This window comes from Chlorocebus sabaeus, chromosome 9 (assembly GCF_047675955.1).
Source record: "Chlorocebus sabaeus isolate Y175 chromosome 9, mChlSab1.0.hap1, whole genome shotgun sequence".
Taxonomy (NCBI): domain Eukaryota; kingdom Metazoa; phylum Chordata; class Mammalia; order Primates; family Cercopithecidae; genus Chlorocebus; species Chlorocebus sabaeus.
This window is the reverse complement of record NC_132912.1, coordinates 76,420,843-76,433,424: the sequence shown is the minus strand read 5'-3', so window position 1 is coordinate 76,433,424 and position 12,582 is coordinate 76,420,843. Positions and strand designations below refer to the sequence as shown.

Here is a 12,582-nt window from a genome sequence, read left to right as displayed (position 1 = left end):
AGCCACCTGTGAAGATCGTTTTTAAACAGATGGTGCACAGTGAAGTAATTCAAATGTAGACATCACAATATAAACCTGGAAAATATTCACGGATGTGGATTATGATAATCCCATTACCCAGACCCATTGGTCAGTTGATTCTGGTTAGAATGAAAGACTTTGTCTGGTGAGAGTTTAAAAAATATAAACTAGCAGCTTTGTATTTTGGGAATGAAAAATTGCTCTTAAGATGACGAACGAGTCTTTCCTACATATTTCAAACACCTCATCCTTTCTGGCACTTGCATTTTTTCCTCTTGGCAACCAGGTATCTTGTAACAACCTCTGTAACAGATTAATGAAGATTCTTCACATCCTGGCTTCTGCCTGCCTTTCCCATTCTCCCTTTTCCCCTCTTAGTCCTTAGCAGGTCACACTCTACTAGTATTAATTCATTCTCCAGATGGTCTGTACTTGTTTTTATCTTCTCCTGGGCCTTCATAGATGCAGCTTGATTTCTAGGATATCTTTTCTGCCTTCCTTAAGTGTAAAATTCCTATTTACCCACCTAAGTGCTCTTTGTGTGTCACCCCTCTGTGAAGATTCTCTGAATACATGATTGCCCCACTTCACCAAGGCAGAGTAAAGAACTTCTCCCTCCCCATAATCCCTGTTCCACAGAATCAACATTATTCTTACACCCACCTCCTTCCCTACACTGTGAGCTCGGAGAGGGAAGCATCTGCTTCTTATTATCTCTCATTCTCAGCACCTGGTCTGGTGTCTGGCATATATTCAATGTTCAGTAAACATTTGCTGGACAAAATTAGAGATGGTTACATATCTGTCCTGAGATTATAAGTTTCTTGCAGGTCAGGACAATGTTTTGTTCAGTTCTCCTTAATATGAACCAGCAAAGTCACTTTCATGTAAGTACCTAATTAATGTCACTGTACTTATTTGTAAGGGAGTGGGGAAACATAGCACCAGGAGTCAAGAGAATAGAGTTCTAGTCCTTTCCCTGCCAACAATTCATTAGGCAAGTTAGGATAAGTAATATAGCTTTTCTGAACATCAGTGTCCTTTTATGAAAAATGGAGAATAATCACGCATTTCCTATTTCCATTACAGGCCACTAATGAGGATCAAACACATTTTCTAGATTGGGAAGTGCTTTGTGAAGCAAGAGGCAAGACAGTATAGTGAGGATGAGCTCATGCTCTTGAGGCAAATGGGCTCTGTTACCTCTCGGTTGTGTGACGTTGGGTACAGTATGTTACTGAAACACCAGGGGTTGGTCTAGGTCTTGTTGCTCCCAGCACAAAATGCCAATCACTGAAACAATGAGTATTTCCAGAGCTGATGGCTTTATTTGGGTGCTGCAGACAAGGAGATGGGAGATCAGTCTCAAATCCATCTCCCTTACTGACTCAAATTAGGGGTTTATATAACAGAACTCTAAGTACATGCAGGAAAATGGGAACTAGGGAGGGGTAAGGAAGATGAGTTGGTCAACAAGAAGCAGGTGGTTGGTTAGGCAATCATGATGGGTGAAGGGCCTGACTCCTCATTGTCCAGATGCAGTTATCTGGTAAGTTTCAGTTCTTTGATACTATCTGGAAGGCCTGATGTTTAGTTTCCAGAGAAAGGGATTCAGATAAGACAATGATAAATTTCTCAAGTTTTAAGATTGCAAGGATGAATTTCTATTTTTATTCAAAAGAAACCATTAACATCAGTTATATGGAATAATTAGGCTGATTTCAATTAGTTTACATCTCCGAGTCTCAGTTTCCCATCTGTAAAATAGAGATAATGGTAGGGTCTACCTCATGAAGTTGCTATGGAGTTTAAATAATTTGTGTGAAGCATTTAGTGCCGTAACAATAAATAGTAAGTCCTAACAGATGATAGTTTTTTTTAAAAATGTCAGTTTAACAATTTGTATAAGTGCAGGATGTTGTTATTACTCATTGATGAATTATTCTTCAACTTTAAGACCAGTAAAAGAAGAGTCACTCAGATGGAAAAGAGAATACTGTACTCTCTTTTCCCCTTGCATGACCTATCCTCCAGACAGTTCTTGTGACTGTGTTGTCACAAGCAAGAGAGTCCACAGCAGATAATAATAGGTTCCCTTTCCACAGGGATGCAAATGGTATGGACAGCATACAGACTTCAGCCGTGTCAAGTGTTTTTATCTGAACCCTCAGACATTCCCCACTTAGAAGTGGGATTACTGTGATAGACAGGAAAAGTACACATATCTAGGCAATTCCTAGGGATGGACAGGTCTATTCCCTTTTCAACTTGCTGTTGCTTGCCATCACTGGTCCCAGACAACTGCCTCAGGCAGCTCTGACTTACGACTTTTCTAGGACTCTTTTTACCTTCCCTAAGCTTGGACACAGCTTTTCTTTATTAATCCAAAGCAAAGTAAACATTTTTAAATCTCAAGACTTGAGCATAAGATCAGTCAGTTGCAACAAGAAAATGTGAAATTCAATGTGAAATTCACTAAACATCTATTTGCTGTGACTCTTTATGAGTCCTGTATAAACTACCTCTATCCTTAGCCCTGAATTAGGAGCCAAGCCTCACTTCTCCCCTACAGATAGAAGACCTTGTGATCATGTCTCCACTATTTTTTGGAGTTTAGATTCCTGTTTCCCTGGGATGCATTAGAACACCAACTTCCATATCATTTCAGAAAGCACATTCATCACTATCTATAGGGTAGGGCCTCTGTAATGTTTAGCAATACATTCTCCAAAATTGAATCACTCAGTCTTAAAGATTTCCTTGTACAAAACACTACACTAAAAGTGTATTTTGAAAAAAAGGCTCAGTGAGAGCACAATTCTACCAAAGATACCCCACTTTATGTCTCTAGGCAAAGAACACATCTGCATGCCTAAAACAGGTCACTCAAATTTGTCCCTTCTGAAATTAAGGGAGGGACTTAAACTAAGGCTGAATTCTAGCTTACCTTATAGTAGACACTGCCTATGCCCGCTATACCCTCCTTGCCACCTTATAATCTTCCACTTTGAAATAAAGATTTAGACTCCATCTACAGGAACAGGAAAAGCTACTAGAGCATTCAATGAGGAGTTTGTCCTTCCTTCATTTTATTAGGAGAACAAAATTTTACTATCAAGAACTAGGAACAGGGGTAAGAAACAACTAAACCTGTCACCTAATTATGAGCAGAAAGGCCAGCACAGTTAAATTATTATCTAATTTTTTGGTTCCTATTTGGAAATTATTTTAAGTAGTCCTTAGAGATTTAAACAATTCCCAAGAAATGTTTTCAAGCACTCTTGTCATTTTAATATACCCATTGTGACCAAAAATGAATAAACACATACTTTTCCCTGATGTTCTGGAGAATGTTCCAAACAAGACACATTGGGAAAGCAAATAATGGTGTCTGCCAATAAAAACTGTTGCTTCCCAAAGAGCCTTCACATGTCAGGAGATAACCCTGGTGCCAACATTTTTATCAGGGAAAGATGAAAAAATAGTGTAAGATGTTAATTGCCAGTGGAAGAAAATGAACTCTGGATTCAGATGCAGGTGAGGCTTGGGTTCAAATCCCAGCTCTGCTGCTTATTAGCTGCATGAACTTGAGGAAATTATTTAACCTCTTCTTGCCTAAAATAACTTCTGTATAAAATGGAGATAATGGGAGTAAATGCATCATGGAGTTGTGATGAGATTTCAGATCGTCCATGTAAATAAAGATGGTGCACATGCTATCATGGTGTCCAGCGTGAAGCTTAATGCTCAATATGCCTTAGCTATTGTTGACATCATTATTGTTGCTGCTATTAGGATAAGAAAAAAAAAATCTAGCCCAAAAGAAAAGAAACTTAGTCCTGTGACTAGTAAAATACTCCTTCTTTCCAAAATCCTTGCAAGTCTAGTCACACTTAAATATTATGTGGGTGCAATGTCCTAGACTGGGGTAACAACAGTCTTTGCTTCAGAGGAACTTGCCTTCTTCCGAGAATGCTGAAAAAACAAAACAACACAAAACAAAAACAGCCATCTCTTCTAAATCTTTTGGATTTGATTCATACCACTTTGTGGGTCTCTTCTTTAAAATTTCACTTTGTGTTTTTTATGCCTTTTGAAGTTCGTATAAACTCAATATGTAGAAATTGGCTTTATGAGTATTAAATTTCTACAAAACACTTCTGTTTGGAATTCAAGTCTCACGCAGCACTGATCCATGATTTTTATTACTATTAGAATAAATGGATGCTGTGCTTTATTATACTTGTTGAATAGTAGGTAAAAGACCATGAAATATCCAAATAATCCAGGAATGGCTGCCTTAAAGTCTCCTGGGAAGAAGAGGGATTGCTTGCTAAGAGTCTTTAAAGAACAACAGGTGCTAAGAAATTTGTTTTGACCCATTAAATTTACATTGACTTCATAGCTTTCAGGCTTCTCCCATTGTCTGCCCTTGCTGCTATCTAAAAGCTGCAAGATGGAAATGATCAAGTTTTTGTTCCCCTGTTAACTGGGTTAGATGACTAAAATAAGATCAAACTAGATACTAGGTGGTTCCATCTTGGCTCTTGCATTGTTCAATGCAGCTTATGACCAGCATTCTTTCATTGATGAGAACAAACCCCAGAGAAATAGGAGTCAAGTTTACCACCCTAGCAGAGAAGTCTTGGAGATTCAAGAGAGACCCCTACTTAAGGCTAATTTAACTAGCTCTAAGTAAGTGAGATGTCACAAAGGTATCCCCCCCTTAGTATTAGCATGCCCCTACAGCACAACAATGACATCCCAGTGAAGAAGGCTGCTGGAAGAATGCAATTGCAGATACAAAGAAGTAAATAATGGCCAGACTTCCTGGGGTGAGCTGTAAATCATAGCAGGGCTGTGCTAGGGAGGAGGTGGGGTGAAGAGGGTAGACATTAAGTCTAATATGGGTGTAAATGGTTGAGGTTTTTAAATGGACTGTATAACTGGGCCACATGCTCCCAGTATGTTAGCCAATGGTATACTGCATGAACCTTTGCATTTTACTGCTATGTAACATTGCAAGATGCAGCTGTTTGGGCCCTGGTTGCAAATGGTTGGTGGATGGCCGAACGCTTTCCAGACAGCAGGGCCAGGTTTGAAAGAATCAAAAGGAAGGTTTCATCAACTGTTGAGATCCTTTAAATTTACAATCACAAACTCTCACAGAAACAAAACTAAACAAAATTAAAATCAACTACAGAAACTACATAAGTACATTTCTTTTCACTGACTGGGGCCTAATTTCCCTTAGGTATGCCCACAGGCCCATAACCAGAGTGAGCGGATGTTATCTCCTACAAAACAAAAATTTAAGTAATTTTTGTAATTTTAAGTAATTTAAGTAATTTTTGTTTTTAATAAAACTTTTTTTTTTTTTTTTTTTTTTTTGGTGCTGAAATTTTAACTGAGGGGAGTCCTTGGTAAATTTCTTGCTTTGGAAAAATGCATTAATACCTTTTGTTCACCTCACAGAGAACTCTGCCTTTCATGAAAGCTCATCCAAAGTAAAATAAAGTTCAGGAAATTGGAAAGATGAGAAACAACCAAATAAGGGATTTAATTTTAGAGAAGAAATATGTATAAAAGTTAGGGTGAAGAATAGACATAAAAATACATGTATTTTCAAATTTGCCATAATTTTTAAAAATTTTGTCTTGAGCTCAGAAATCATAGTTTGGTCACAAAATGGTCAAGGCTACTTTATTCTTATCCTTTCAGTTTCAATAGACTTGCCCTTGCAGCCAGTTCCAGGGGTAGGAGCTGGCTGGCTTAAGCCACTGGGTGTGTCCCATCTCCTAGCCACAGTGACAAAGGAAGAGACTCAATTCAGGCTAAATGGTTAAAAAAAAAAAAAAAAAAAAGTTTGCTGGAAATTCTGTGAAAGGAACTCTCTCTCTCCTCATCTGTATGTCCTGCTGGATTTGTTTGTTCTACAGGTCTTAAACTGCCCTCTGAATGGGATCCAGTCACGAAAATAAAGCTGACCCACATAAGGACCCAGAGCTGAGAGCTGCACATAAGCTTTTATTTTTGGTCTTTTCTTTTTCTTCTTTTATTTTTAACTTAACTACATACCCTATACAGTTTGTTTGACTGCTCCGAATCTCATGTTGAAATGTGATCCCTGATGTTGGGGGTGGGGCCTAATGGGAGGTGTTTGGGTCTTGGGGGCAGATCCATCTTGAGTAGATGAATGCCTTCCCTGGGAGGGGGCTGTGAATCAATTCTTACTCTATTAGATCCCAGGAGAGCTGGTTGTTATAAGAGCCTGGCTCTTCCCCTCTCTTGCTTGCTTTCTTGCTGCGTGATTTCTGCACATGCTGGCTCCCTTTCACAGTCCGTAATGAGTAGAAATGGCCTGACAATCTCACTAGAAGCTGAGCAGATGCTAATGCCATGCTTCTTATACAGCCTGAAGAATAATGAGACAAATCAACTATTTTTCTTTATAAATTACCCAGCCTCAGGTATTCTTTTATAGCAATGCAAACAAACTAAGACACTGGTCATGGGGATAGGCCATGGGATTAAATTTGCTCATTGTTATTTCAGTGCTATTACTGTCACTATCCCTAACTATTTGAATGCATTCACTATTCAGTATTAGGGAAGCAGTGCAGTTTTAAACCCTTAATTCCATTCTACCTACTTCTAAAAAGAACTGTTGGATTCTGTAATCAGTCCTCACAAATTATTCATTCAAGCATCAAGTTTACTCTTCCCAAATTATATATGAAGAAATTGGGCATTCAGTCTTTGCCCTGAAACACTGGAGAAATAAATAGCTAGGAGGAGAACCTAGTTTTTCCCTTAAGAACTGTATCTATACATTTCCAGACAAATCAAATTATTGGGAAAGATCAAGTCATAAAAACAAGCTATATTTGGGCCGGGTGTGGTGGCTCATGCCTGTAATCTCAGCACTTTGGGAGGCTGAGGCGGGTGGATCACCTGAGGTCAGGAGTTTGAGACCAGCCTAACCAACATGGTAAAACGCTGTCTTTACTAAAAATACGAAAATTAGCCAGGCGTGGTGGTGCACGCCTGTAATTCCTGCTACTTAGGAGGCTGAGGCAGGAGAATTGCTTGAACCCAGGAGGCAGAGGTTGCAGTGAGCTGAGATTATGCTGTTGCACTTTATCCTGGGCAACACAAGCAAAACTCTGTCTCAAAACAAACAAACAAGCAAACAAACAAAGCACAAGCTGTAGTTGGTTAGATAGACTTCACAATAAATGAAGTGTTTGGTTATTTTCTATTCTTGGGCTCTATATTATGGAAAACTGAATAACAAAGTTCTTCAGCTCTGTATAATTGCACCTTATACCTTTATAAAATCTAACTCCCTTAGTAATCCTAGTACATTCTATCATTGAAGAAATGGCCAAAGGCAGCTGTAGAAATTAAAGTTTGCTAACACTTAGTCTAACTGACATTAAAACATCTTTATTTAGTTCTTTCATAACTTTCATGACCTTATAGACATCTATAAATTGAAATAAATAACTTATCTCTTGTCCTCAACGTGATATTTACAAGCTTTGAAATATCAAGTCAAAACTTATATGCACATTTGCATTCCAATTATACTTCCGTTAGATTTTCTAGGGCTTGCTATTTGGAAAATAATTATAAATCTCCTTGTGACTTTGCTAAACTACATTGAAATTGTAGTCATACAAAAAATATAAAAGGCTCACTTACAGTGTTCTTAAATGTCTCATTTAACTTGGAGGCACCTCATAAACACACACTTTTTAACATGCTCTTTTTCTAAGATTTAAAAAATTTTCAATTAACTTTATATCAAGTATGCATGCTTGCATATTTATATCCTTTTTGTATCTGATATAAATAACTCAAGAAAATGTTTAATATATTTTCAGATTAGAAAGTTTTAGAAAACCTGAAAATCTTCATTAAAAAATTAAAATCTGTCTTGTTACTACAACAATTTTTATTTTCAGCAGGAAACATACCAGTGCACAGTTATATTGATGAATAAGACAAGTACAAAGTCATTAAAATTTTTTAAATTTTAAGATAATTTCTATATTCTGGAGTGAAACAGAAATGTTTTCTGGGGAAGGTCTGTGTTTTTATTGTGTAGTATGTGACGTGGCCTCTATAAGCATCAAAAACTAATGAAAAAATAAAATACATTTTTTTCATGTATTTACTCATTTATGTAATAAAGGATATCAATTTAAAACATTTACTCATTTATGTAAGAAAGGATATCAATAACTCCAGTGTTTGTGAAGGGGCAGGGAAGAAGTCACATTATTGGTGAGAATGGAGTTATTATAATCTTTTTAAAAATTTTAAATGCACAGATCTTTTGACCCATAAATTCAACTTTTAGGAATTTATTTTGTAACTATAGGAATAGGTAAGGATGAGAATGTTTTCTATAACAAATACGTGAGAAGATCTGAATGTCCAGTTTAAGAATGGTGGAATAACTCATAGGTTGGCGATACTAGGAACTACTACATTGATATTAAAAAGAATGAATTTAATCTATACATGTTGACCTTGAAAGTTATGATATTTTAAGTGAAAAAAGTGAGCTGAAAATTAATATGCATGGCGCTCTCTTTCTATTGATCAAAAATGAAAACAATCCCATGTACTTGTACAGGCTTGTCTGTGTTTATTTATGAGCACTGAGAAAGATGTAGAAGGATGGTGTTGGCTGCCTCATGGACATGAGATTGAAGATGGGAGAAGGAGGTTAATAATAACTTTTTTATACACCTCTATGTTGTTTGGCCTGTTGCAATCTGTATTACTTTTGAAATGAAGAGTGAAAACAAATAAATGAATGGGCAGCAAAGACTATACAAATGATCTAAGTTAAAATTTTGTTTCATACAAATATCAGTCTTCTAAGAACTTATGCAACTTTGAGTCTCTATAGTTATTAGAAAGTAAAATAGGTTAGGACTGCACAGTGACCAAAAATGAAATTAATGCCTATGGCTCCAGATGTTTCCAGATGTCTGGATGCTTACCTCGACATAGATGAGATATTCAGCTAGTGGAGAAATACAACACAATGTCCACCATCCTGTGGCATCATGTAGTGTAAAAAGAGAAACCTGATTTATCTAGTAGTCTGGGCTTTTAACTGAGCGGTATTGATATGACCAAAATAGTGAGCATAATTAACTGTATTATGATGAACAAAGCCATTATGGGTTGAATGGTGTATGCTTCCTCAGAAAAAGGTATATTGAAGATACTTGAAGCACCTGTGAATGTGATCTCATTTGGAAATATCAGCTGCAGGCTGGTACATCTATAGATTTGCAGATGTAATCAAGTTAAGATAAAGCCATTAGGCTGTGCCCTGACCTAATATGACTGGTGGCCTGATAAGGAGAGAGAAATTTGGACATAGGCAGAGACATACAGGGAGAACTTTAAATGAAGATGGAGGCAGAGGAGCCAAGCAACACCAAGGATTGCAGATGAAACCAGAAGCTGAGAAAGGTATGGAACAGATTTTTCCCTAGAGCCCTCAAGAGACAACAGAACTAAGGAACAATAAATTTATTTTTTCAGTCACTCAGTTTGGGGCAATTTGTTATGAAAGCCCTAGGAATTTAATTCAAAACCCAGAAATAATCCTGGAGAGAAGATAAAAAGGGAAGAAAAAGTAAGACCAACCAGAACCCCTTCATAGCCCAAACTGCATGACTAGTCAAATATTATTCTTAATTTATTTGGAGAATATGTGCAGGGGGGAGAAAGAGTGAGAGAGAGAGAGAGGAATAGAGACAGAGAGAAACACAGAAATGAGACAAAGCTACTTAAAAATACATCAATACATCAGCATTTAATTATGTGTAATATAATACTGGGTAATATTTTGAGAATAATATACAAAATTTCTGTAAGATGTAGGTTTGCAAAAACTTTAGCAAGAACTAAATTGATTGACAGTTTTTCACAATTATGTGATGTTTGATTATCCCATCTTGCTTACATCCAAATATCTTGTCACATTGTCTGACAATGAGAAAGTTTCTATTTAGGAAGGCAATAAAATGATGAGTCATAGAGTGGCAAGGGGAAAAGTCGTTAGCATGGTGGTTGTCAAATCGGTGATGTATGGGCCCTCAGTATAGTTTTAGAGGAACATACGATTTTCCTGAAAGTAACCCTTGTTGCTTACGAACATTAGCTTTGTGTTTTAGTTACCAAAGTTTTAGTTACCAAAGAAATGCATATATTCTAAAATGTTATTGGAATCCTCATCTATAAATGTATTGCTGTTTGTTTTGTGTGTGTTTGAGTGCTTCAAAGCCAGGGTAATAACTGCTTTCTCTTGACAGTACTTCTGAAACTTAAGTGCACTAACTATTAATTTAGTAATGAAATGATCATAATTGTATAAATATGGGGTTGGGAATAGCAGTGACTTTTATCAAGCTGTAATCAGGTTACTTGTTAAAGTGGTTCACAGGAGGATGTTACGGAAGGTGCAGGCTGGTTCCCCCTGTGCAAATAACCTCATACTTCATGAACCACTCTTGGTGCCTAAAGTAGAAAAGCCAGTCCATGAAAATAAGCAGAAGGACCATGTGTCAGTGACAGTAAATTCTACTGAGTGGAGGGGAAAAGTAGAATTTTGATGTAATCTGATAGGCCAACTTGGTAGTGGCAGCTCTGTCCTTGTTCAATTAGAGACTAAAGTAGACTGCCCACAAGAGATACATTTGTAGTCTCCAACTCTGTGAATACAGAATTGTTTGTATGCACTACTTGATTTCTTCCAAGTCATCTTTCTCCCTAAAGTCACATGTCAGAAAAGTCACATGTCATATCACAAATAAACCAAAGCAAGTTAAAGAATATTTTAGGCGCACTATTACCCAGGTGAATAGGAGTAGGCAATCACAGTTTTTTTGTGATGCACTTGGTGAGCTTAAGGGGCCAAAAAAAAAAAAAAAAAAAAAAAAAATTATGGAAAAGAAACAGACATTTCAACTCCTTTAATCTTTAGTCACTTCCAATTTCTTTTGCTCGCTACTGTTTTTAAATGATAGCTGATAGTCCCCATATCTTTTTCTTCATCTATCCTCTTATCACTTAAATCTGGCTATTGTTCCTACTGCTCTAGTCAAATTTATTTTGTGAGTGGCCAAAATATTGCCTGGTTGCTCAATCCCCTCTTCTAATTTTCATTTCCCTGACTTTTCTAATTCCATTTGGTATTATTCATTGCCAGTTTCTCAACTTTTCTGTACTTTTAGCTCCCACAAAATGGACGAATATCAGTTTTTTCTAGCCTTTCCTCATTATTGTTCTCTCTCGTCCTCCAAGTCCAAAGGCAAGGTCCCCCAAAATGGTCCTTAGCTCGGTGTCTGCTGGAGACACATGTAAAGTAGTGGAAAATAATTGGCCTGCAGTTAAAGGAGTTTAAATTCCGGCTTTGAAACTTACAATTGCAGAGAGAAAGAAAGAGAATTTAAATAGTGTTCCCAGGGGTGTGTGAGCAATGATTCTGTTATTCCCTTAGTTGAATGTGTGCACAGCCATCTTTCTCCAACTGAACATCTGTCAGTGCTAAGTGTGGTCCCAGTGTTTAAATGGTCAAGAAGTATTTTTTGTTGTTTTAAATTAAAATGTGATCCCTAAACTTCTTCATCTGGGGTTCTAGTAAAGAAACAGCAAACAGCTCCAGGCTGGTAGAATGACTGCCTGGGTTGAATTAACTGAAGGCCAGTACTGTACTGTCTTAATAGAGAGTTTAGGGCCCCCAAGAGTGTTTTTAACTCTACAAAATATTCATTGACTTTAACATTTAACCCCCTGCATAAGAGGAAATACATTGACCTTGAGTGATTTACTCAATGTCCCTGAAGCTTGGCATGCGAATGTCCTTCACACAGTTATAGTCAGTTATAATGCTCCCTTAAAAAATACTGCAAAACATTCCAATGATCTGGAGAAATATTTTTTTTTGGTAACCATGTAAATGGTTTTGAATTTTAATATTTTGGTGATATTTTAAATTTATAAAAAATTTCAAAATAATACAATGAATTCTCATTTTCCTTTTATATTCTTTAACTAACCTTTTACTATATTTGGTTTTTCTCTCATTTTCTACACTTGTAGATTTATATGTACATATATATACATAAATACATATATATGAAATACATTGTACACATTTCTTCCCATTTCAACATTCAGTGATTTTTTCATGAATAGTTTGAAATCAGCCATGGTGGGAGAATTTATATAACAGAAATCAGCAAATTGATACGGTTTGGCTCTGCATCCCCACCCAAATCTTATCTTGTAGCTCTCATAATTCCCACGTGTTGTGAGAGGGGACTTGGTGAGAGATAACTGACTTATGGGGGTGGGTCTTTCCCATGCTGTTCTCAGGATAGTGAGTACGTCTCATGAGATCTGATGGTTTTAAAAAACACAAGTTTCCCTGGACAAGCTCTCTTCTCTTGTCTGCCGCCATGTTAGACGTGCCTCTCTCTGCCTTTTGCCATGATTGTGAGGCCTCCCCAGCCATGTGGAACTGTA

At 37.0% G+C, this 12,582-nt stretch overlaps 1 long non-coding RNA gene across 2 annotated transcripts in view; it reads left to right on the top strand.

Annotated features, from left to right (window-relative positions):
• LOC140712402 (uncharacterized) overlaps positions 1-12,582 on the top strand; it is a 390,575-nt gene that overhangs the window by 130,909 nt on the left and 247,084 nt on the right. The window lies entirely within an intron of this gene.